This window comes from Monodelphis domestica, chromosome 4 (assembly GCF_027887165.1).
Source record: "Monodelphis domestica isolate mMonDom1 chromosome 4, mMonDom1.pri, whole genome shotgun sequence".
Taxonomy (NCBI): Eukaryota; Metazoa; Chordata; class Mammalia; order Didelphimorphia; family Didelphidae; genus Monodelphis; species Monodelphis domestica.
Genome location: NC_077230.1, coordinates 381083090 through 381110076, shown reverse-complemented (window position 1 = coordinate 381110076; position 26987 = coordinate 381083090). Strand labels below are relative to the sequence as shown.

At 43.7% G+C, this 26987-nt stretch overlaps 1 protein-coding gene and 1 non-coding gene across 3 annotated transcripts in view; both read left to right on the top strand.

Moving 5' to 3' along the window:
* MAN1C1 (mannosidase alpha class 1C member 1) overlaps positions 1 to 26987 on the top strand; it is a 352377-nt gene that overhangs the window by 243249 nt on the left and 82141 nt on the right. The window lies entirely within an intron of this gene.
* On the top strand, positions 5897 to 5956 carry MIR7309 (microRNA mir-7309). The gene has a single exon (NR_127520.1). It is a non-coding gene; the product is annotated as a microRNA mir-7309 (primary transcript).

Sequence of the window (26987 nt, the reverse complement as noted above, 5' to 3'; positions counted from 1 at the left end):
GCTGTTCCATTGGAAACAGTTTTTGAGTTTTATCCCTTTAGCTAAAATTTTCAGACATCAGCATAGAATTCTTGAGCTCTATCAGCTGAATCATGTAGGTACTTAATGAATGTTTATTGTAAGGGGTCAATTTTATGGTTGGATTGAATATATATATATATATGTATATATATATATATATATATATATATATATATTTTAGTTGGTCCCCAAGGATTTTAAATTCTAAGATTAGCCAGAGAGATTATTGACCTACTGTGTTCAAGGCATGCTTCTGCCATGTGCCCCAGCTGTGGACCTGTGAGCAAATCATTTCACCTCTCAATGTCCCCAAACAAGTATCTCAGACTAAGTTGCCCAGAGGGTACTGACCTGCATCCATCTCCCAGAAGGTTTTCTTTATTAGTGAAATCACGAATCCAAGCCTTATCTCTCTTGTCAATCTTAGAGGAGCCTGGAGAGCCAAAATCAGAATATTTGTGAAGTATCCTGACTGTCTCCTTTATTTTATTTTATTGTGAGGAAAGCTTCCATTTGTAGGCTTGGGGACAAAGGAGGATATTTCTGGGAATGACTGTGATTTAAAAAATGAAAAACATCAGTAAAATTTATTCTTAAAATATACTGTCCCTCTCCCTCCTCGACAGAAAACAAAAACCCAAGCCAAAGGCTGAATCACGCCTTCTGGTTGGGATCATTGGGAAAGAGAATATACTCAAATTTTTTCCCAAGCTCAAGAGGCAGTATCATACATTGGGACCCATGTTAGATCGGGGGGTTGGAGGACCCAAGTTCTAATCCTAGCTCTTTTACTCCTTTACTAAAGAACTTGGTACCTCCAAGATATATATCAGGGGATCTTTTACTCACAACCTGAGTGACCTTGGCCAAAGGACTAAGTCTCAATGTCTGTAAAATGATGGACTGGATTGGGGTCTTGTTGTTCAGTGACCTCATCTGGGATTTTCTTGGCAGACACTGGAATGGTTTGCCATTTCCCTCTCCAGCTCATTTGACAGATAAAGAAACCGAGGCAACCAGGGTTGATTAAGTGACTTGTCCAGGATCACACAGCTAGGAAGGGTCTCAGACCAGATTTGATGACTCTTCCTGACTCCAGGTTGAAGGCTCTATCCCCTGTGTCAACCAGCTGCCTCTGGCTTGGATTTGATGACCCTTAGGGTTCTTTTTGGTTGTATATCTCTCTGAACCTTTATTTTTCAGTATTGAAAGCTAGAAGGGAGTTTGAGATTGCTTAGTTTGACCTCCACTTTTTGTAAAGAAGGAAACAGGTCCAGAAAGGTTAAGTGATTTACTCTTAGAAATGGGGTCTGAACTTAATTAAATAAATAATTAAATGAAAAATTTCTATTCTAAAAAAATAAAATAAAAAGAAATGGCATTTGAACCCAAGGTCCAAGCCAATCCAGCTGGTCCTTGAAATATCTGATTCAAAATCCAGTACCTTTATACCAAATCAAAATGCTGCCCTTATATTTGGTTAGGGAGAAGGTATACTCCAAAGGAAGGGCAGACAGATAAGATATCTGAGGTGTGAGAGGATTTAGGAGGAGGATAATGAGAAAATAGACTTCTCTGACTGGTTTCTTCATCATGAATGAGTAAGTTGGACAATGTGGTTTCTAGGTTCCTTCTAGTTTAATATTCTGTGTTCTTAGATATCCAGTTCTGAGGTTTTCTGTTCCTCTTTGGTTCCCTCCACTTCTGCTTTGTGGACTTATTTCCATCTTTCTTGGATGACCACCTCTCTGCCCCATAATGTATTTTAGAATGAGAAGGGTCTTTCTATCCCATCTTACTGAATTATCGACTGATAAAGGATTTAAAAGGGTTTCAACCTTCCAACAGTGAAACACAGATATGTTTATGACAAATTATAGAGACTCTGGAAGAAAAGCAAATAAGCCTCAGTTTCCCTATTTACAAAATGTGGGAGTTGGACCAGATGACCCTGTTTTTACTTTGCATTTACTTATGTGTACATGTTACCTCTTCCAACAGACTGTAGCCTCCTCCTTGAGGGCAGAGACTTATTTAGTTTTATCTTTGTGTACCTAGACCCCATTACATACAGTATGCAAGTATGCCAAAGGGTCTACGACTTCATCTTTTCAAGTTCCCCCCAATAAAGATCATAGCCCATCCTGTTAATTAGCCACTAGAGATGGGCCTGATATCCTAAAGGCTTTTCTTGTTTTCTTCTGACTTTGTGAGGGTTCCAGGAAGCAGTCCACTTATCCTTTCCCCCTCCTCTCCAAGTGGTCAGTCCATTTCCTTGTCCTATCAGGTGGTAAAGTGAAGAGAATTCTGGACCTTGTAGGGACAGGAAGACTTGAGTTCAAATTTGGCCTCAGACACTCATTGCCTTTGTGACCCTAATCAAATCACTTAATCTCTGTCTGCCTCAGTTTCCTCAACTATGAAGTGGGCATAATAATATAAGATCTACCTCTTTGAGTTGTTATGAGTCAAATAAGATATGTAAAGTGCTTAGCATAGTGCCTGACACTTAGTAGGTACTTAATAAATGCTTATTTTTCTCCTCCCCATTGCATATTTCCCTGATGACATATTTTGCTTCTATTTTTTGGAGTTCCTAATTGGTTCTGTATTGTAACCTTCTCACTTCCACTACATATGAGCTCTCAGTGTGATTATTTTTATCTTATTTTAACTTAATTTTTTAATGAATAAAAAATGTACTTTCTTTTCCTATCATCTTTCCCCACCCCCAGTGGGAGTGTGTATGTATGTGTGTATGTAAGAAAACCTTTTAATATATATGTATAGTCTCTCACAGGGTGGGGAACATGCTGCATCATGGTTGATAATTTTGTTGATCATATTTATGAAGTCTTTCAAAATTGTTTGTATTTACAATGTGGGTGTTGTATAAATTGTTCTTCTGGTTCTGTTCAATTTATTCTGGATCAATTTATATAAATCTTCCCAGGTTTCTCTGAAAGTGTCTTTTCTGTCATTTCTTAGAGCACAGAACATTCACTCGCATTCATGGAATATAATTTGTTGATCTATTTCCCATTTGATGGGCCTCCCTTTAGTTTCCAGTTTTTTGTCAGCAAAGAAAAATAGCCAAACCCCTGAAATTGCTATATGTGCACTTATAGATTCTTTTCCTATTTCTTCGAGCTCTTTGAGTTCGAATTTGTCATTTCTGAATTTGGTCATTTCTATTGTTGGACCAAAAGATATGCACAGTTTAGATTATAGTTCCAAATTGCTTTCCAGAATGGCTTGACCATTTTGCACTCCACCAACAATGCGTTAATGTTCTTGCCTTCCCAAAGCTCTTCCAATATTTGTCATTTTCCATTTTTTGTCAATTTTGCCAATTTGTTGAGTGTGAGGTAGAGAGTTGCTTTAATTTTAATTTCTCAAACTATCAATGATTTGGAAAACCTTTTTTCATATAGTGATTGATAGCTTGAGTTTATTCCTCTGCAAACTGCTTGTGAAGATCCTTTCTCCATTTATCAATTGAGGTATGGCTCTTATTCTTACAAACTTTAATCAGTTCTCTCTATATATTTTGAAAATGAGACGCTTATCAGAGAAATTTGCTACAGAATTTGTTCCTCATTTATGTGCTTCCCTTCTAAGTTTAACCTCATTAGTTTTGTTTGTACAAAAACTTTAAACTTTTGTGTAACCAAAATTGTTCATTGTATCCTCTGTGGTCTTTTATTTGACCTTGAGCTCTTCCCCTAATCCATATATCTGAAAGGTCTGATTGTGTAGGATACTCATTCTTGATTCTTTGGAGATTGTTGAATTTCACATGTCCCTACCATATAGTACCATGTAATAAATGATAACAATTATTGCATATTATATTATTATGTTTCATGAGAATTATAAATACCTATTAGTTGGTTGATCTTTAAGGTCCCTCCTGGTTCTGACATTCTGTAATTCTGTGAATTTCTTCAAGACCCAACCAAATGAATCTTTAGTAGTGAAATTGCAGATGCTTTGACAGGCATTGGAGATGATACATTGGGGAGCAGGTAGCCTAACTAAATGATACAATTTCTGTATAATGCTGACTATGGCCATCTGAGAGGACAGAAGTAAGAGCAGTGAGTTGAAGCTTCCAAGGAGAAGATTTAGACAATGTAAGGAAAACTAACAATTAGAACTATCCCAAAGTAGAATGGGTTTCCTGATAAGGTAGTGGGTTCCCCTGTACTAGAGATCTCCAGGGTAGACACTTGGAGACTTTTGTATGGATCAGAGATTTAGAACTGAAGCAATGAGCCAAAGAGAGAAAAATTACCTTCTTGGGGCCAGCCCCAAGGATCAGACCCAGAATCAGACATGGTCTTTGAGAGCCCAGAATTTAGAAGACCCTGGGCCACAATTTCCACCAAAACTGGGTGATTGCATGCATGGAATTGTGTATAAAAAAGGAGTATTGTTCCTAACAAGCAATAATGCCCCATGAATTCTATGTTCCCCCCAAATCGACCCACTTGCTATCCTCTCAATATTATATTCTGTTAACATTCAACAACTGTGTTTTTGCAAAGGTTGTCTGTTATGCCTGAAATGTCTTCTCTCCTACCATTATTCAAGACTCACCTAAAATGCCACCTTGTACAGGACACTTCTCCTAATCTGTTCTCCAGCCCTAATTGTGTTAGTCTTTCTTGCCTCACTTATCTAGATATTACCTTGTATAAATTCTCTGTTGACTTATCTGTGTACATGTTCTCTTCCTTGATAGAATGTAAGCCCTTTGAGGGCAGTGAAGTTTTCATGTTTTTTGGTCTGTGTGTCCCTGGCACCTAGCACATAGTAGGTGCTTGAAAAATGCCTATTCGATTGAACTTGACCCTCTGTGGCTCTACATTATAAGCAATTACTACCTGGCCACCCCTCTCCTAGCCTGCCACCGCTTTATGAAAGGACCTGATATAGCAGAGCCAGGTGGGTAAAGCCTTCTCTCTTCCTAAGAGATGAAAGCCAACCCTTGGCTCTGTTTCAGATCTGGTACCCGGGCCTACTGTATGGATCAAAAGCTTGTTTTGACAGAAGGGAAGGCAGATGGGCCCAAGACTTCAAATCTTCTATTTGTCGCCAAAGACATCTTGATTGGTAATTGCAGGCCCAAGGGAGAGCCCTTTGGGAAGAAATTAGATGCTCTTATCCCTGTGGCTACCTTGAGGTATTAGCTTGGACTCCCTCAGCCACTCTTCTGATGTCAACTCCTCAATATGGTACAGTGGAAAGATAGCTGGATTTGGAGCCAGATATCTGGGTTCAAATCTCAGCTTGTCTACTTAATACTTTGGGGGACTGGGGCAAGGTACTCACCCCTCCTTGGCTTGTTTTTCCTCATACAATGAGGGGGTTGGACTAGATGATCTCTAAGACCCCTTCCAGCCCTGGGTCTATGATTCCATGACCCTAGGATGACCTTCACCACCAAATAAGACCTACCTTGGACCAAATGGCAACCCAGCACATGGTGAGTCAGTACCAACGTGTTGTTTGCCTTAACCTTCCCCTTTCCAGGGGGCATTTGTGGTCTTCTCTAGTCAGTGAGTGGCCTAAGTCTTGCCCTTACCTCCAGTTTCTGTAGGGATCCAATATTAGTCACTTATACCTCATCAAATCTTAAAATTAGAAGGGAACTCAATGAGCATCTGGTCCAATCTCCTGCCCAGTGCCTACAGTAGAATGTAAGCTCCTTGAGGGCATGGACAACTTCATTTTTATCTTTGTTTCTTTCCCCAGCATCTAACACAAGATCTGGCACTAAGCAGATGCTTTAAAATGTGTGTTGACTTGAATCAAACTGAATGCCTGAATCCCCAACCAAGTGGTCATCTGCTTTTGTTTGCACACTTCCAGGGATGGGGAGCTCAGTCAGTGTGTTCCTCCATTCACTCAATGTGTTCCCCCTCTCAGGAGTTGTTGCATTCTGAGCCTCATTGGAAAGCCTTTTCAGCTCAGCCAAGGTGATCCATCAATATTAGCCTGATGTCCTTTGGGATGAGGAGGACACCTGAAAGGAGCTGCAAGATCTCATTAGGTAGCTGAAGACCTGGACCTGGGCAGATCATGAGCCTGGCACACCTTGCTGGAGAAGGTTTTCAGGACCTGTTGTGGTCACAGAAAAAAAAAACTGTTGGGACCTGACTTCTCCTCCCTAAGCTAGGCTGGTCCTCAGATGAGAATCCTGCCATCTTCAAAGTCTGTACTCCAACCCACAAGGAAGCATCACAGAAGGAAGAGAACCTTAGTGGAAGGATGAGGAAACCTTTCTTTTCTCTAATAGTAACATGTTTATAAAAGTGCCTTCTTTATGTGTATCACTTCCCCCCATCCTCACCTCCATGATGCTATTGCCTGACTCCCTTAAGGTACTCAATAGATGTTTATTGATTTATTGATTTTACAGGTAAGGAAACTAAGTCAGAGGGAATGTAAGGATTTGTTGGAGTCACATAGCAATGAAGTGTGTGAGGCAAGAATTAAACCCCAGGCTCTCCAAATCCATTGTCTCGATGCCACATGATTTCTGATGGGAGGTCCTTCTAGGCATAGGGAACTGAATAAATAAAAATATGGTGCTAGGAAGTTAGGATAGCACAGGATCATTGGGCTAGAAAAGGACCTTAGAGATCATTTGATTCAATTCATTCATTTAGCAAATGAAGAAACTGAGATCTAGAGGGTTTGAGGACTTACCCAGGTGTCACAGTGATTTAGCTGGAGTTGGAATCCAGGTCTTTGATTCCAAATCCAATGTACCTTTTCTACTCTCCATATCAGGTGGGAATTAGTAATCCAGGTTGCCTAGGGAAGGTAGAGAACACTTTGCAATAAGCCTAAAAAGATCAAAAGGCACCAGATTATGAGAGTGCCTTCCAGTGACATCTGATTTTACCTGGCTACTAAAGAACCATCCAAAGCAGAAGTGACAGATGTCAAGATGTATGTGAAGAAGATTAATCTGGCAGCCTGAGCACAGTGAATTGGAGAAAGGAGACACAGGAGGTGGCCAGACCAGTTAGAAGGCTATTAAAATAAATCTGGAGAGAGATGATAAGGGATTGGTGTATTGTGGCTCTGAGACTAGAGAGGAGGCTTAGTGTTGGTAGAGGGCAGGGTATAAAATAAAACCTGGGAGGAAAGATCACAAAATTATAGTCTTGAGATAGAATAGGGTAGCTACGTGGGCAGTAGATAAAGTGCCCAGCCTAGAATCAGGAAGATTCGTCTTCCTGAGATCAAATCTGGCTTCAGATGCCAGTAATTGTATGACCCTGGGCAAGTCACTTAACCCTGTTTGCCTCTGTTTCCTCATCTATAAAATGACTTGGAGAAGGAAATGATGAACCACTTCAGTATCTTTGCCAAGAAAATCCCAAATGGGGTCATGAAGCATCAGACATGACTGAAACGACTGAACAACAAGGAAATAATTAAAGGAGGGAAGGTACTGAAATTAAGAGGAGTTGGGAAAGGTTTCCTGAAAAAGGTGGGATTTTAATTGGGACTTAAAGGAAGCCAGGGAGGTCAATAAGTAGAGATGAGGAGGGACAGTGCTCCAGGCCTGAAGGACAGTCAGAGTAATTGATTTGAACTCAAGTCTTCATTCTAACTCCAGGAAACTGAGGCCCAGACAGATTTATTGATCAGAGATCATACAGATAATAAGTAACAGAACTGGTATTTAAATTTTAGGTTCCAAGGTTCAATTCTCTTTCCACTCTACTATGCTGTCTGTCTAGGAAAGGGATGTGGATAGACAATAATCCTGGGTGCTGGGGGATGGCTGAAAGACTTTCTGTCTGGGCTAGGTACTTAGATTCTGTTCTTTATATGAGGCCATCATACCAGTGAGAATAATGACAGTAACACCATCCCCCTCCCCTTTGGGCTTTACAGGCTCCCAGAACCCCCATGGGGGAGGTGGTCTCAGGTGCTCAGAAAAGCTGTCTGGATCCGAGGGCAAAGTCTTTCTTTCATAGGCTATTTATGCTTGGGACTTAGTGATTCCACTTCCCTGCCCATGCCTGAAACTTTGCATCTTAGAAATTCCCACATTCCCATGCAACCTCATTGATCGCTGGCTCTCTGTCCATAGCATCAAAGGTGGGAAAACCAATCAGATGTGCCTGAAGCAGACCATATCTCATTGGATGGCCCTTTGGATTGTAGATAGAGAGCAGAAGGGGACTTTAGAAACCCCAGTAAGTTCAATCCCTCATTTTATAGCTCAGGGAACTGAGCAAGGGACTTGCTCAGCGTTACATCATAAGTTGAGGTAAGATTCAAATTCAGATCTTCCCTGTTCCAAATCTAACACTATTCATTCTACTCTGATATCTTTAAGGTAAAATGTGGTAGAAATAAACAACCAATTGCTTTTCTGCTCAACATTCTCTTCAGTAAAATCCATCCAAGTCCCCAGACTGGCTGGGCTGGAATGGGACAATAGTGCAAATATGGCTATCCCCACTACTTTTGTTCCCAGAAGTTGTGACAACTAATAAGCTTAGTATTCTCCCATTGATATTATTGGGGGGAAAGTAGAGGTGGGGTAGGAAAAGCAAATCTCCAAAGAGGTTCTATATAGTCTTGGATATAAACAAAGGAGCTAGTGGTCATCTAGTCAACCCTGTTGTTCTTTTTTTTCATTTTCTTTTCTTTTTTTTTTCTTTCACAGCCATTTTGTTATTATTAACAGTGAAATATCTCACAACATGAACCTTCTGAACTAAGTCACTTATAATTTTATATTGACTTTTTAATAAATAAGGTTCATCCTCTCTTCCTTCATTTTCGAAAAGGACAATGACATCAGATATGGTGATGTCTTCACTTGTGTGTGAATTGGATTTAACAGAGGCAGTCACATCTCACTCATTTTATTGATGAAGGAAATCAAGGCAGATTAAGTCACTTGTCCAAAGTTTCATAGGTAGAAGGGTTAGAAATGAGATTTGAACCCAGGTCCTCTAGTTCCAAAGTCAATGGTTTTTCTATTGTGCCTTGCTATCTCTAGAGGACCTATGTTCAAATTCCATCTGCTATTACTACTTCCCCATTTCTGGGACACAATTTCCTCATCTATAAAATGAAGTATCTGAAGTCAAGTTCAGCTCTAAACCGATGATCTTAGGAGTAAGTCACTTAATATCTCCTGGTCTCAGTTTCCTCATCTGTAAAATAAAGTTCCTGAGGTCTAGTCTAGCTCTAGACCTATGATCTTAGGAATTAGTCCCCTAAAATCTCTTGGTCTCAGTTTCTTCTTCTGAAAAACAAGAGATGACAATTACAGTGCTCTTTTTCAGCCTCTCCTGAAATCAGAGAAGGATGTGTTGTGTCTCGATACAGGCATGGGCGACTGGTTCTCTTTCCCTTGTCAAAACAGGGATGTGGTATTTCTGTCTCTGAGACAGTTTCTTAGAATCACAGCCTCCAAACCTTGGCAGCAGTTTGGCCTTGATAGGCCTGAGGCAGCAGGCAGTCTGTGTGAGTGATTGCAATAGGGGGGCCTCGGAGTCCCAGCGGGGGCTCCCGATGCGGGCCATGATCTCGGTCTGTGCTCGATCGGTAGTGAAAGGTTGTGAAGCCTTCTCTGGCAGAATGCACGATGTGTGCCGAGCTTGGCATATTTCAATAGAGGAGGAGAGACAGGGTGTGCTCAGCGGAGACATGACAAGGTTTTGATAGCACAGTCAACCTGACATGTCTAAAAAATCCTGGCATGAATTTTCCTGGCATGGCGTGAGATTTCCAATTAATCATGACTTCCGAGACTCTGAAACAAGTTAGCAAAGGAAGACTGAAGAGACACCATTCCTCCAGACCTTCCAGCTAAGTAAGGCCTCTGTCATGCCAGGAGTCTGGGCTACCTTAGAAGCAGCCCTGCCCGGAGATGATAAAATTATAGAGTTGGTTGAAAGGAACCTCAAGACAGCTATCCAGCCCAACCCCTTCATTTTATTTTTTTTTCATGTGGAAGGAGAAAGGGAGGTTCCATATGTTTTATTAAATTCAATTCCAACCCCTTCATTTTAGAAGTGAAGAAAAGGAGACTCAGATAGGTGAAGTGATTTGCCTGAAGTCCCGTGGGTGAGAGGACTGGGATTCAGGCCCAGAAATTCTGACTCTTTGGGCTTGTGCTCTTTCTAATGTTTCATTAGAGGAAGGTAGAAGGGTTAGGAAGGTAGAAAGGAAGGAAACGATAGCCTAGAAAGAGTTGGATCATTTACAGATTTGATTGGCTTCCTAATTCTGCCTTCACCCAAGGCTTTGACAAACCACCAGCACCAACAAAAACCATTGAATAGTCCAGGACCAAGGACAGATCCTTGGGGCATTCCACTAGCTGTCTCCTTCCAAGTGGATGGCAATCCATTAATGACTACTCTTGGGGGCCAGTCATTCTACTGGTTTCAATGATGCCATCTACTAGCTCACATCTTCCCATCTTGCCCAGAAAGATGTCTTAGAAGGTTTTTGCTGAAATGGACTCTATTATTGCCATGACACTGATGACTTCATCACATCCTCTATGGGTCTGTGATCTTGTCCATTTGTTTGTTCTCTCCAGTGCTGCAGATTGCAACCCATCCATGCCTACCTACCCACCCTCTGTGCCCACTCATGCTCTATGTCTCTTGGCCAGGTCTTTCCAAGAGTTCACCACAGTGAATCCACCCAATGTGTTGGAAGCCACAGTTTCTCTTGACTTCGCAGTAGAGGACTCTGGCTGTGCCCCTATCAAGCTATTGCCATGGTTACTTCTCGAGTAACCTTGTCCAAAAAGATGAGGTTCATCTATCATGATCTTTTTTTAAAAAGAACCTTGCCTTCCATCTTGGAATTGTTACTAAATATCAGTTCCAAGGCAGAAGGGTGATAAGGCCTAGGCAACTAGAGTTAAGTGACTTGCCCAGGGCCACACAGTTAAAAATTATCTGAGGTCAGATTTGAACCCTCTTCCTCTCTCTAGGCCTGGCTCTCTCTCCACTGAGCCATCTAGCTTCCCATAACATTTTTTTAAAAACCTTTACATTCCATCCTAGAATCAATACTGGGCATTGGTTCTAAGACAGAATAACAGTAAGGGCTAGCCAATTGGGGTTAAGTGACTTTCCCAGGGTCACACAGCTAAGAAGTATCTATCTCCAGGCCTGTTTCTCTCTTATCTAGTTGCCCCCAGAATCTGTTCCTGATCAATAAGTGCTGACTCTTCACGATCACTGCTTCCCTTTCTAAATACCCTCAGACAATATTAGTAATATTAATTTTAACAATATTTCATACAATTTTATCAGATATCAGAGTCAAGCTTACCAACCTACAGATTTCAAAGACCCCATTATCTTCCCTTTTCCAAAAACTGGAACATTTGTCTGGCTCTATCTCCATAGCAATCATACCCATTCTCTACTATGTGTTAAAATATCTGGAAAACTGTGGAAAGAAGTGTATGGCAGGAACTATTGGCCTAAAGGTTGATCTACTAAGGGAAGCTTCATTAGGGACCTGATGGTTTATCTCCCTAAATTGGAACCCTACCAATGACCTTGGAATGTGAACTTTTGCAGAAATTATAGAGAAATAGTGGTCTTCCACATCAACTGCCTCTTTCAGGGCAAAGAAGGAAGGGCTGGGAAGTTGAGGTTCCTGCCTAGCTCCTCCCCTCTTGCCCCCCCCCACTCCTACAACAATTTGTAAAGACTTGCCCTAAGGCAGCATTCCTGTAAGTCTGTTGTATGAAGGATCTGATTTCCTGAGAAGTTAAAGCTGTCAACAGGGTCCATCTTAAGGAAGTTGATTGGCAGGGTCCCCCAGCCCATAGATCTGAAGGTCACTTAGGACAGAATTCTAAGTTACTTGAACCCTTGAGATAACTATCTTGTAGACTTTAGTGCTGGAAAAGGGACCTTGAAGACCTTCTGCGTTTACAGTTCTGTTTTCTTCAAGGCTCAACTCAAGTACATTCTCTCTCCGGAAGCCTTCCTTGATGGCCACCACAAAAAGGGATCTCCCTTCACATTTTCCCAGAGTGCTTTGTCTTAAATCACACCCTGCTTTGCAGTACACTCATTTATGTTCATGTCCTGTCCTCCTCACCCTGGTGGAATGTGAGCTTGGGCAAGAGAACTATCATTTTTTTTTATCTTTGTGTTCTCAGCATCCATCAGAGCCCTTTCCACATACTAACTATTCAATAAAAGTTTGTTCAGTTGAATGGAATCTATTTCTTTCAGAAAAGGAAATTGAAGACCAGAGGGAGCAAATAACTTGTCGAAAATCAGGAAAATGAAAAATAGCAGAGGGTGGGATTCAAACCTCAGATTCTGTGTTCTTCCCATCATACCCTGTTGCTCCCATCCTTTGCATCATTTGTCAAGATTCCCCATGGAGAGAGATATTGTGGTGGCTCCAATCACCACCTGCTAGTAGGGCAGCTGTGTCGTCCCTGCCCTCACACAATCTCCCCCATCCAGTGATTCTAGGACCTCTCCTCACCCAAAAATCAGGGACCCCTGGATTAGCAACCTTGAGAAGAAGTGGAAAGTATTTGATATTCACTGAGCTCCCACCATGTTCTAGACACTGTACATATTTGCAAGTGGATGTCTTGACCTCCAAGGGATTTCATGTATGGCGAGTTGGTCATAGAATAACAATCACTAATAATAGCATCATAAAAATCAGCCCTTAAAAAGAGCTTTAAGGCTCATAAGACATTTATTTGTAGAGCACATTCAAGTTTACAAAGGTCATTCTCATCCATGATTTCATTTGATTCAAGAATGGAGAATGGGGAGGGAAAGCAGGTGATAACTGGGACCCAGAAATGCAAAACAACTCGTTCAAAGTCACCCAGCTAGTAGGTGCCGGAGGGACTGGAATCTGGCTCTTTCCATCAGCCCACTGTGCACTTGAGAAACAGAGATTTCCTGCATTTTCTGCCTCTATCTGGATGGGCCTCCCCCACCCAGCTCCACCCCCACATGTATTTATCACTGGTGGCCATGCAGCCCTGTCCAAGTTCTGTCCAAAGGCATTGAAACAGCTCTGCCCCTGCACAATTAATTATAATTGCCTTTTAATTATTGGTGCTGTTCACTTTGTGCCTTGACAAAATGGGTTGCTCTGTAATTTTGAAAACAAGACAGGCTGAAATCAGCATTTGGGGCTCATTTTGAAGACTTCACTGAGGCTGAAAAATCGTCCGTTCTCTAAGCGTCCAGCAATGTGTTTGTTGGGAGTGCCTTCCAGCATTCCGGGAACTTGCGCTCATCTGGAAAGATTGGAGAATGCTTGTGGGCTCTGATCATTAGGAAATTGAACTGTGTGTTTTCTTTGGAGCTGAGAAGCCTCCTTCTCTTTGGCTCTGGTGTGTTTGCTGCTGTTATAAATTGCTTGGGCCTGGCATCTGAAGCAGATGCTTTGCTTCCTCGCTCTGTTCATCCAAAGCCTGCCTGGCTCTGTCCCCCTACAGAGAAATGAAAACTGGGCTTGGCTGTTCTGTGTCTGCCTTCACAGGATGCTGCCTCTAACCATTTGGTCTTTGCATAATACTGCAGTCATCTGGCCTTGGTTTCCCCATCCAGAAAAAGAGGGGATTAAATTAGATGGTCACAAGATCCTTTTTCACTACCTATGACCTGAAATGATTTTCTCTAACATTGTGTCTTCTTCCCAAGGCCTTTCCATCTCTAGTATTCTCTTCCAAGGGCCCTTCTAGCTCTGGCATTCTATGTTCTAAGATCTCCCAATTTAGACATTGTGTATTCTTAGGGTCCTTCCAGCACTGATGATTTGTGTTCTAAGAGTCCGTCCCACTCTGACATTCTGTGTTCTAAGATCTCCTTCCCAATTTGGACCTTCTGTGTTGGTAGGGCCCTTCTAGCTCTGATGATTTGTTTTCTAAGGGTTCTTCCATCTTTGTTATTCTGTGTTCTATGGACTCTTTGGGCTCTGAAATTCTGTGTTCTAAGGACCCTTCAGCTCTAACATTCTTGGTTCTAAGAGTCCTTCCAGCTCTGAAATTCTCTGCTGCCAATGTCCTTCTATCTCTCTTATTCTATGTTCTAAGGCCCCTTCTGGCTCTTATATTTCCTGTTCCAAAGGTATTCTAGCTCTGATTGTCTAAGTTCTAAGATCTCCCTGCCAGCTCTGACCTTCTCTGTTCCCAAGGCCCTTCATCTCTATTATGCTATGTTCTAAGGCCCCACCCAGCCCTACCATGCATTACTTCCCTTCAACCTATAAGAACTTGGGCTGGTCACCTCCATTCTCTGTAAGCTGGACTGTAGAGCCGTTGACCCCTCTGAGACATAGAGCTCCATCCATCAAGGGCAGGTACAGGATGTGCAGAGCCTGGCTGTAGAAGGCAGAGTTGGTCATGGGAGGTGGGATTGGTGCAACCATTGGATTATAGACTATAATATTTGGAAAGGGTGCTATTGGTCATTTAACTTAACCTCTTCTTTGACAGATGAGCAAAGCTAAGGCCATGGAGGGGCATGATTTACTCCATGTCACACATAATTGGGACTGGCTCCCAGGGCTTTTTTTTGCTCTTTATTCAGAACTCTTTCTGCCATACTGCCCCCTCATTGGAATTTCTTCTTTTTTCATCTCAGCCCTCTAGAGCCCTACCAGGAGGAAAGGAATCAGGATTTTCAGGGTGGTTTGGTGACTGGGAGTCACTGTTTAGAGTACAATGACTTGGGCCCAAACCTGACTTTGCCATTTACAAGCTGTATGATCTTGAGTAAGTCTCAGTTTTCTCATCTCAGAGGTTAGGGGATATACTGACTTGGTGACCTCTAGGATCCATTATCTCTCTAGATCTGTGATCCACTGACTTTGATTCAAATCCTGGTGTGCCACTTGCTACCTTGCAATTTAGGGCAAGTTAATGAATGGTTCTGGATCTCTGGTTCTGGACTGTGTGGCCTCTGAGGACTCTTCAAGCTCCAAGATGGAAGAATTTTGCTAGATATGGTGAACATTCTCCCATCAGCAGTCTAGAGTCCCAGAGCAGAAGCAAGAGGGCCAGGTTGGAGAAGGAAGCTAGAAAATAGCAGAGCCCAGAGGAATCTTAGAACATCAAATGTTAGGGTTGAACAGGACTTTAGAATAGAATGCCTGAGCTCAGAGGAACCTTAGAACACTGAAAGTCAGGGCTGGAATACTCTTAGTCCCATTAGAACAGGAGGAAGAAACCTTAGAAAGCAGGGGCACTTAGGTAGCATGGTGGATAGAATACTGGACATGGAGTCAAGCAGTCTTAAGTTCAGATCTGGCCTTCATCACTTAACTGCTGACTACTTTAGTTCCTCATCTGTAAAATGGGATAATAATCACATCTACCTCCCAGGGTAATTGTGAGAATCAAATGAGATAATATTTTTGAAGCATGATGCAAGCTTTAAAGTACTATATTAATGATAGCTATTATTACTGTAAAATATTAGGGAGCAAAAGGATCTTTGAGCTTAGCATGTCAGAGCTAGGAAAGACCCTAGAACTTAGAATAACAGAGAAAGAAGGAGGCTTAGGACCCAGAAATGTGTGAGCAAGCTACATGGAGGAAACTTGATGCATGTCCTCCATCATCAATAGCTGCTGCTACTTTAAGAAGTTGCCTCCAGTTTCCAGAAAGATGGCTTTTGGTGGTTGTGAGGGGGAAGGGGGAAGGATCTTGTGGGAGCTGATGGGGGAGCCAGAGGACAGGCTGGTGGGAGGAGCAGACAGGCTAGTGTGGACTTGGGGACATCTGGTGAGGATAGTGGATAGGCTGATGGGGGTGTGCTAGGGGGCAGGTTGGTAGGGACTTAGAGAAAAGGCTTTTGGGGGATAGTAGACAGGTTAGTGGGATGTAATGTAATGTAATAGGCTGGTGGGATTCTGGAGAGCAGACTGTGGGGGCTCCTAGAGGAGGTCATTGGTAGGGTGTAGTGGACAGGCTGGTGGGTCTTGGTGAATAGGATGATGGGGGTGGTACATATATTGGTGGGGTGTCGTGGACAGACTAGTGGATGGGAAGTAGACAGGCTGGTGGAGGACTAGAGGACAGGCTGAAGGCAGGGCTAGAGGACAGGTTGGTGGGGTGTAGTGGATGGGCAGTAGACAGGCTGGGGGGCGGGGCTAGAGGACTATTTGGTAGGAACTTGGGCACAGGTTGGTGGGGGACTAGTGGACAGACTGGGGAGGGGCAGGGCTGGAGGACAGGTTAGTGGGCTTTGGGACTAGAGGCAGAATGTATAGAAGATCGTTTGATATATAGAATGTAAAGTCGTTCAGCCAAAGTCGATGACCTCTCCAGGCCCTCCAAAATCAGGACATGCTTATCCAGAAATAATGGAATAAATAGTCCAGCGCAGAGCATGGCAGCCCTATTGTTACCAGAAGTCCCCTTTGTGATCTCAACTCAGCCAGGACCAGCCTCTCCTTGCAGCTGTCTCAAAAATATCTTTCTTTTTCCCTCCGAATGAATAGAACCTCTCCAGGCTCTTTTCATTTTTCCTTACTCATAATCATCTTTCCTCTTGCTATTAGAACTCCATGTCTGTCTGTTGCTTCTTGGCCCAAGTCCACACACTGATCAATGGTTGGCTGTGTGGGAGCTGTGCTGTATAGATCCAAGACTGCATTGTCATCTTCCTCCTTTGTGGCTTCTTGGGCTGAGACCGCTTCTTCAAACCCATCATCCCCTGGGTGTGATCGGCAGCACAGCTCGGAGAGTCTCAGAGATGGCTGGTCCCTGGGAGCAATCAGTGTTTGCCATGCTTAGCATTCCTCCTTGCCTTCTTTTCCTTACCAACTTTTCATGCCTCTGGTAACAGCTTTCTTATTAGGGCCTCCGAGCTACCCCAAACGTGCTTTATACAATCCATCCAGAGCGTCCTGGTAGTTCTTATAGGATGGCCATTATCCCCCTTGCATAGTCAGGCTTGAAAAAGTCGAGGACCTGGAGAATAAATTTACCCCAGGAACAACCCACCGAAAATGTGATAATATAAGAACTATCTGAATATATAATATGCATGTTACATAATAGACTATATAATGTAAAGTATAATCTATAATAGACTGTGAGAATAGAAACTGTTGAAATTGGGAATGGGCTTAGAACATGGGATATCAGAGCTGGGAGGTCCTTAGAATACGAATATCAGAGCTGGGGAAGCTCTTAGAACAGGGAATGTCAGAGACCTTAGAACCCACAATGTCAGAGCTGGGAGAATCCTTAGAATGGAGAATGTTAGAGTTGGGAGAGAGCTTAGAAAACAGAATGTTAGAGCTGGGAGAGACCTTAGAACAGGGAATGTCAGAGCTGGGAGAGACCTTAGAACAGAGAATGTCAGAGCTGGGAGGGAGCTTAGAACAGAGAATGTCAGAGCTGGGAGAACCCTTAGAACAGAGAATGTCAGAGCTGGGAGAGACCTTAGAACAGGGAATGTCAGAGCTGGGAGAGACCTTAGAACAGAGAATGTCAGAGCTGGGAGAGAGCTTAGAACAGAGAATGTCAGAGCTGGGAGAGACCTTAGAACAGGGAATGTCAGAGCTGGGAGAGAGCTTAGAACAGAGAATGTCGGAGCTGGGAGAGACCTTAGAACAGAGAGTGTCAGAGCTGGGAGAGACCTTAGAAGAGAGAATGTCAGAGCTGGGAGAGACCTTAGAACAGAGAATGTCAGAGCTGGGAGGGACCTTAGAACAGAGAATGTCAGAGCTGGGAGAGACCTTAGAACAGGGAATGTCAGAGCTGGGAGAGACCTTAGAACAGAGAATGTCAGAGCTGGGAGAGACCTTAGAACAGAGAATGTCGGAGCTGGGGGAGAGCTTAGAACAGGGAATGTCAGAGCTGGGAGAGACCTTAGAAGAGAGAATGTCAGAGCTGGGAGAGATCTTAGAACAGAGAATGTCAGAGCTGGGAGAGACCTTAGAATGGAGAATGTTAGAGTTGGGAGAGAGCTTAGAAAACAGAATGTTAGAGCTGGGAGAGACCTTAGAACAGGGAATGTCAGAGCTGGGAGAGACCTTAGAACAGAGAATGTCAGAGCTGGGAGGGAGCTTAGAACAGAGAATGTCAGAGCTGGGAGAACCCTTAGAACAGAGAATGTCAGAGCTGGGAGAGACCTTAGAACAGGGAATGTCAGAGCTGGGAGAGACCTTAGAACAGAGAATGTCAGAGCTGGGAGAGAGCTTAGAACAGAGAATGTCAGAGCTGGGAGAGACCTTAGAACAGGGAATGTCAGAGCTGGGAGAGAGCTTAGAACAGAGAATGTCGGAGCTGGGAGAGACCTTAGAACAGAGAATGTCAGAGCTGGGAGGGACCTTAGAACAGAGAATGTCAGAGCTGGGAGAGACCTTAGAACAGGGAATGTCAGAGCTGGGAGAGACCTTAGAACAGAGAATGTCAGAGCTGGGAGAGACCTTAGAACAGAGAATGTCGGAGCTGGGGGAGAGCTTAGAACAGGGAATGTCAGAGCTGGGAGAGACCTTAGAAGAGAGAATGTCAGAGCTGGGAGAGATCTTAGAACAGAGAATGTCAGAGCTGGGAGAGACCTTAGAACAGAGAATGTCAGAGCTGGGAGAGACCTTAGAACAGAGAATGTCAGAGCTGGGAGAGACCTTAGAACAGAGAATGTCAGAGCTGGGAGGGACCTTAGAATACAGAATGTCCAGACTAGGAGGACACAGAATGTCAGAGCTAGAAAGACCCTTAAGAATAGAGAATGTTAGAGCTGGAAGAGAACCTAGAACCCAGGATGTCAGAGCTGGAAGGGCTCTTAGAACATACGCTATTTTAGAGCAGGCTGTCCTTTGGAGGATATAATATTAAAACTATCAGATTAGGGATAATAAAGAACATTAGCACCTTGAACCTCAGAACAGGAAAGAAACTTGGAGGTTTAGATAACCCTTTCATTTTACAATTTGACATTTTACAGTCGAAAGCCTTGAACTACCTCTCTTCCTGGCCCAGTGTTCTTCCTTCTTCTGCCCCATGGCGGGGTAATTCTGGGCCACCTGGAAATGACTATGTCTGATCACTTATGGCTTTTGTGTGTCTCAGAGAATGATTAGCAGCCAGACTGGCCTGCTGCATAAGGCTGTGGGATTTTTAAAATCCACTTTGTGAATCACTTTAGGTTTTCCGCCTGTGGCAAATGGTCCCCACCTGGCTTTGGGGAATGGGACTGAGCCTGTCCTGAGCAGTCCAGGGGATTTTGTGGGTCGTCTGCTGGCATTAAACAAAGCCATTAGCGGGGGCTCTGGGAATTGGACAGCAACAAGCTCCTTCCCCCCAGCAATTCCCCCCTAAGTGTTTTTCTGGAGCCCACGTTGCTCAGCCTGGCGTGTTTCCCTTTGCTAAGAGGATTGCTCACACAAACCCTGGCAGCATCATTAATTCCCTGAGGCACTGGAGTGGATAAAAACAACTGGCTGGAAGGTTATTCTTTTTCCTGGTCAAGGGGAGCTGGGAATAGTGGGGGAGGGAAGGCTTTAAAGTCCATCTGAGGCCAAGACAAAGTGCCAAGAGACTCAGGATGCTTCTGCTCACACACCTCCCAACCTCTCTCTGGGACGTCCAGCCTCCTCAGCTTGGCCTTCAAAGATCTCCACAATCTGGTGTTCTCTAGTTTCATCTCTGGCTTCTCCCCTCAAGCATTCTAGGCCCCAGCCAGACTGGATTACTTGCTGCAATACACCGCCCTCCCACCCACCCCCAATACCCCACTCCATCCCCCAACCCAAACATCCTTAGCGATTTTCCAGCTTCTTCAGGGTAGCTAGATGGTGCAATGAGTGAAGTACAGGGCGAGTCAAGAAGACTCATCTTCATGGGTTCAAACCTAGCTTCAGACCCTTACAAACTGTGGGACCATGGACAAGTCACTTTACCTTGTTTGCCTCAGTTTCCTCAACTATAAAATGAGCCAGAGAAGGAAATGGCCAATCACTCCGGTATCTTTGCCAAGAAAAACCCAAAATTAAGTCACAGATAGTCAGATGCACTGAACAACAACAGGACTTCAAGGCCACTTCCAGCCCTGAGAGCCTTTGGTCCTCCCCACCTTAACTAGCTGGGGCTAGAGGCCAGAGGATTCAGTCAACCCATAAACATTTATTAAACACCTACTATGTGCCAGGCACTGTGCCAAGGGCTGTATTCCCCTCTTAGTTCTGCCAGCTCCAAGTGTAAGACTCTTTCTATGGCCACCAGCCATGAATATGCTCATATTGGTGCTAAATGAGGACTGTCCGACACACCAGCTACCTGGCAAATATGCCAGCTGAGGCTTCATCATTGCAGGTTGTCAGATGGTTGTTTGTAGAAGGGATGCCTGGCACAGAGAGAGGACAAAGACCCTGGAATATTTAGTCTGGGCCCCTGTAGCTTGCTAGGGGGAGGCGGGAGGAGGAAAGCTGACACCTTCTGCCCTCCTAGAGATCTGAGCCCCCAGGACCCGGAGCTGGCATCAGCCTTGGCCAGTTTGTCTGCAGAAGCCCATGGCACACCCTGGGCTGCTCCTCCACTATCTCCTAGGCTCTCTCCACCCCCGGCTTTTGGAAGGCATGTACCATGCAGAGTGTGCCCTGCTTCCCGGCGACAGCCCCCAGCGAGTGGCACACAGCTGTGTCCACGCAGTGGCCTTCTCCACTCTACTTAATGGCAAAGAGTTGGCACGGAGGCTTGCTGGGGAGTGGAGTGATTTGTGTCTCATCGCCACCTTCTCCTTTGTGGTCCCAGGCACATATATGGCAGCAGGTGCCAACTCAGAGCTTTCCACTGGAGCATCTCAGCCTGGTTTGTGCACAGATCCATTCTAGCCAAGGCTGAACCGTACCAGTTATTAGTGCCAATAAACATCCCTAAGTTCCCCACAGTGTTCTGCCTCCATCCCATCCCAAGGCATTCTCGGTTTATCCTTTCATTCTTCCTCCTCTGAACAGTGCCAAGAAAAAAAGAAGTGACTTGTTGTCATAATAAGGACTAACATTCATATAGCATTTGGGGATTTGCAAAGCCCTTTGTACACATTATCTCATTTGATCCTTACAACAATCCCAAGAGTTAGGCACTGTTATTATTCCCACTTTATAGATGAGGAAACTGTCAGGCAGCAGCATTTAAATGACTTTCTTTAGTCACAGCTAGGTGGCTCAGTGGAGTCAGGAAGACAAGTCATCATGAGTTCAAATCTGACCTCGGATACTTATCGGCTGTGTGGCCCTGGGCAAGTCACTAGATCTCCTTCTGACTTAGTTTCCTCAACTATAAAATAGGGATAATAACAGCACCTACTTTGTAGGTTGTTGTAAGGCACAAACAAGATGATTTTTATAAAGTCGCTGGCATATTGGAGGTGCTTAATAAATGCCCGTTCCTTTCTCCTCTCTTCCTTTCCTCAATCTACCTTGAGGGTTTAGGGATAGAGAAATTACAGAAGTCCATATTACCTCTAAAAACTGTTATTGTTTCAGATCGAGACCTCTTTTAAAGTTTTACAGAATGAATTTTGGCCATGTAGAAACAGCTCCTACATTTGTAATAGCATCCCTATGGACCCAAGGGCATCCTATAATACCTTTTCACCTAATGTAATTAACCACAGGATAGCATGCATCCCAGAGTTCCTTTAAACAGCAGGTGCATCCTGCACGGTGGTGGTGGTGGTGGTGTTCAGTCACTTCAGGCCTTCAGGCATGTCCAACTCTTTGTGACCCCATTTGACTCCACTGTGCCACCTACCTGTGACTAAGGAAAGTCATTTAAATGCTGCTGCCTGACTCAGTTTCCTCATCTATAAAGTGGGGATAATAACAGCACCTAACTCTTGGTGTTGATGTAAGGATCAAATGAGATGATGTATGCAACCCCATTTGGGGTTTGGGGGGGCAGAGATATTAAAGTGGCTGGACATTTCCTTTTCCAGATTATTTTACAGATGAGGAAAATCAGGCAAACAGGGTGAAGTGACTTATTCCAGGGTCACACAGTTAATTAGTGCCTGAGGCCAGATTTGAATCCTGACTTCAGGACCAACACTCTATCTACCTGCTGTTGAATGTGGTTGAGCCCACATTAGAAATTCAGTTCTCATATCCTGACCCCTTTGAGAGGCAGAGGGGGAAGGGGCTGGCTCAATTCCCCCACCCCTTCATAAGAAGGAAGGTGTGTTTCTGAGGCATATACAGGATGTTGCTTTCATTTCCAAGGACAGTGTTGAGTTTTGTCAAGACTGAGCTGGTCTTGAGCTTCCACCCCCACCCAATACATATCAAATCAGAATCACAGCTTGCCCTGAGGGCACGATCATCCTCCCAGTCCTTTGGGCTCACAAGCTCTGCATCTTTCTCAACTGACAACTCACTATTTCTCACCCTTCCTATCCAATCTGTTGCCAAAGCTTGCATCATCTCTCAAATGCACCCCCTTCTCTCCTCTGATAATGCCCCACCCTAGTGCAGACCCTCACCACCTCTGCCCTGGCCCACTGCAATGGCTACTGATGGATCAGCCTTCCTCGGGGCTCTCCCCATTCCAATCCAATGACTTTCCCCAAACACAGGTTCAAATGGATCACTCCTACTCAATAAACTCCAGTGGCTCCCTATCACCTCCAGGATCCCATACTTTCATAGCAGAGACCCTCCACCTTTCTAGTCTTATTTTGACTTCTACCCCAACAAGTGTTCTTCAGTCCAGTGGCACTGGTCTTTGTGCTGTTCCTTGCACAAGAAGCTCCATCTCTTGACTCAGGGCATTTTCTCAGGCTGTCCCCTTGCCTGGAGTATTGTCCTTCCTTCTTCACTTCCTGTCTTCCTTCCAGTCTCAGCTACAATCCCACCAGCAAGAAGCCTTTCCTAGTCCCCTTTAATGCTCATTTCTTCCCTCCCAGAGAGCCTGGAAGTTATCATCTTTGTGTACAGATCTTGTTTGCACAGAGTTACTTGTGTGTTATCTCTCCCATTAGACTGTGAGCCCTTTGAGGGCAAGGACTGTCCTTTGCCTTTCTTTGCATCTCCTGCACTTAGCAAAGTCCTCCGCACAAATGTGTTGCTATTTTGACTTGCTCTTGACTGTCTTCCTGGCTCCATTCTAGGCTGCCTCCTTAAGCCTTCTGACCCATCTTTTCTGACCTTCAGAAGCACATAAAGTAGAAGAAGACAGTCCTGGGAACCTGGAGACTTGTCGGTCACCAGCTTACTGTGCCAGCTTGGATAAATGCCTTCCCCTCGGTGGGATTCAATTTCTAGATCTATATAAATATAAATATGTATGCATTTATTTATTATAATAACCATATATTAAAATAACATAATATAATAATATTCTATAATAAATATCTATAACAGGGTCCCTTCCCTCTCCGATGCTTTATGTTCCCAGGACCCTTCCTCTTCTGACAATCTCTGCTCCAAAGTCCCTTCCAGCTCTGCTCTTCTTTGTTCCCATGATCCCTTCATCTCTGACGTTGCAGGCCAGCTCCAATTCTCGGTTCCAAGGACCTGCCTCCTGGTATATTCTAGGATTAGAAGATTCTGGCTCCACAGTTTTCATTCCTAACTCTCTGGGACTGGCCATAGCTTAATGCTTCTGGGTATTCACTCCCTTGCAGCTCTGGCTATTAATCAGTACAACCCACAATAATTTAATAAGTGCCCATTCTCTGCCCCCTCCCCCCAACACACAAACACACACACACACACACACACACACACACACACACACACACCACCACCACCACCACCACCACCACCACCATTCTATACTGAGCTTATAAAGAAAAAAAAAGATTCCTAATCTCGGTGATCTCCTCTGGGAGCTATACTATGTAAACAATTAATTAATTAATCAACAAAATGAACGAGTATTTATTGTGCTTAGCTCGGGGGATACAGAAGCAGAGAGTGAACCCTCAGGGGGCCTACCTTCTAAGAGGGAGAGGTGTGTTTGGGGCTGGGAAGTCGGGGGATGATAAGCAGAACCACCCGTCAATGGATGGACTCATTCTTTCCAAGAGTAGCAAATGGTAAATGATCTGATTAGGGTTCCCACGCTAAGGTAGGGTTTGGGGGTTGGGATTTAAGAGGATACTTGCAAGTCAGAATGGAAGGGAGGTGACCCAAGAGCAGCAGGTGGGTCTGGATATGGGCCAGAGATGGAGAACTCTCACCAAACAAGAGCCCAGGGTCCGAGAGTGGGAGCAGGAGTGTCAGGTCAGAAATAAAGGACCGGGATCAGCAGGGATGGGAGGAAGATGCCCAAAGAGCTCATATGAGGATGAATCAAATTCTGGGGGGATTTGAAGGAATCACAAACTATGAGTTAGGAGAGAATCTTAGAGACTATCTAGTTCTGTACATGACCAAGAATCTTTCTTTTTTTTTTTAAACCCATACCTTCCATCTTAGAATCAATGCTGTGTATTGGCTCCAAGGCAAAAGAGTGGTAAGGGCTAGGCCATGGGGGTTAAGTGACTTTCCCAGGGTCACAGTTAGGCAGTATCAGAGGCCAGATTTGAACCCAGGACTTCCCGTCTTGAGGCCTGGCTCTCAATCCACTGAGCCACCTCCCTGCCAAATAATCTCTTCTAGAACACCTCCAACAACTGGTGATTGAACCTTGACTTGAAGACCTCTAGTAATGAGACATCCACTAGCTCCTGAGTGAGCAGCACCATTTAGGATAATTCTCATCCTTGGAAAGTTTTTCCTTATCATGAGCTAAAATCTACATCTCAATAACTTCTACTCATTGCCACTAATTCTGTTCTGATAAGCTAATAGTAATAACTAATAAGAGCTACCATTTACATAGCACTTCGGGGTTGGCAAAATACTTTACAAATATTATATCACTTGACCTCCCAACAGTCCTAGGAGGTAAGTATTCATACTGTAACAATAATAGCATCTTCATAATCATAATTTTTAAAAGCTATGATTATTCCCACTTTACAGAGGAGAAATCTGAGGCAAGCAAAGCTAGGTGACTTGGATAGGGTCACACAGCTACTAAATGTCTTTAGGTAAAATTCAAACTCAGATCTTCCATATTTTAAGTTTCAGTGCTTTATCCACTGCTCCACCTAGCTACTTAAAATTCTCATCTAGAACAAGTCTAACCTCTATGTTGCTCCTCAGTCTTTTCTTCTACTGGTTAAAAACTCCCAGTTTCTTTAGTAGCTCCTCACATAGTATGATCCCAAGGCCTTTCATCATCTTGACCATTCTGGTCGCTCACCTGTGAATGCTCTTTAGCCCATCAGTGACTTTCCTAAAGCATGGTACCCCAAACTAGACACAATACTCTTTCCCTATAAACTTTTCCCCTGTCTTTACCCTCTTGTGCAATTATATGCATAGTTTAAATCCCTCATAGTAATTAGTAAATTCTTCCTTGGGTGTTAACCCCCTTTGCCTAATGTTTACCACTCTTTTGTCTTAGAACCAATACACAGTATTGATTGGAAGATAAAAGGTAAGGGGAAATGAAGGAGGGAAAGTCAGGAGGGAGGGAGGAAGAGAGACAGAGGTAAGAAGGAAGGAAGGAAGGAAGGAAGGAAGGAAGGAAGGAAGGAAGGAAGGAAGGAAGGAAGGAAGGAAGGAAGGAAGGAAGGAAGGAAGGAAGGAAGGAAGGAGAAGGAAGGAAGGAAGGAGGGAGGGAAGGAGGGAGGGAGGGAGGGAGGGAGGGAGGGAAGGAAGGAAGGAAGGAAGGAAGGAAGGAAGGAAGGAAGGAAGGAAGGAAGGAAGGAAGGAAGGAAGGAAGGAAGGAAGGAGAAGGAAGGAAGGAAGGAAGAAAGGAAGGAAGGAAGGAAGGAAGGAAGGAAGGAAGGAAGGAAGGAAGGAAGGAAGGAAGGAAGGAAGGAAGGAAGGAAGGAAGGAAGGAAGGGAGGGAGGGAGGGAGGAAATAAATTTAGCCCCCTGGAACAATTTTAATGTTTCTCATTTAGAGGGAGAACTTCTGACACTGCTGAGATTTTGGGTATAGAGTATTGATGAGGGAGGCATTGAGGAGTGCTGAAAAGAGTTTGGAATTGGGAGGTCAAGAGACTTAAGGTCAAGTCACTCCATTTAAATACTAGGAATGGTCATCCTGGCACTAAAAACTCACAAGATTGTTAGGAAGAAATTTGAGAACCTTTAATCTCTAGAGGAATAGGAAGTGATTCATATCTATCCCTCTCCTTTTTCTTTCATTTCTTCCTTCTCTTCTCCTCTGTCTAATTTAAGTGATTCACATCTAATGGTGAATTGTAGTAGCCTACAAAGCCTGCTGGTGTGTTTCCCATCAGCCATTAGTGAGTAATCTCAGTTGGCTTATAGCAAAGGAATTTACTAAGTTACTAAGTCAACATAGCAAGAACAGTGTTATATTTCCCCTAACAGTTTGAAATTCACTCTTTCACAAATACCCACAAGGTTTATGGGGAAAGTGGGCTCCATATTAGAGTATATGGTAATGAAGAACACATATATTGAATGGATGTGACAAAGAGGTAAATCACACTCCTGATACTAGAAATCTTTTCTGTCATAGTGAAGTCTTCATCTGTTTGTCCTCTGTATGTCTTTTGACTATTTTCTTTCCTTTTTTAAAAATTAAATTAAGGGGGAAGCTGGGCAGCTCAGTGGATTGAGAGCCAGAACTAGATGGGAAGTACTGGGTTCAAACCTGACCTTAGACACGTCCCAGCTGTGTGACCCTGGGCAAGTCACTTGACCCCCATTGCCTAGTCCTTATTGCCCTTCTGCCTTGGAACCAATACACAGTATTGATTCCAAGATGGAAGGTGAGGGTTAAAAAAATTAAATTAAAATTAAATTAAAAATTTTATTGATTGACATTGATATAATTTATATAGTTATTTTCTGATATTTTTTCAATCCATGTTCTCTTTCTCCCTTCTACCCTTTTCCCCTCCCCAAGATGGCAGGAA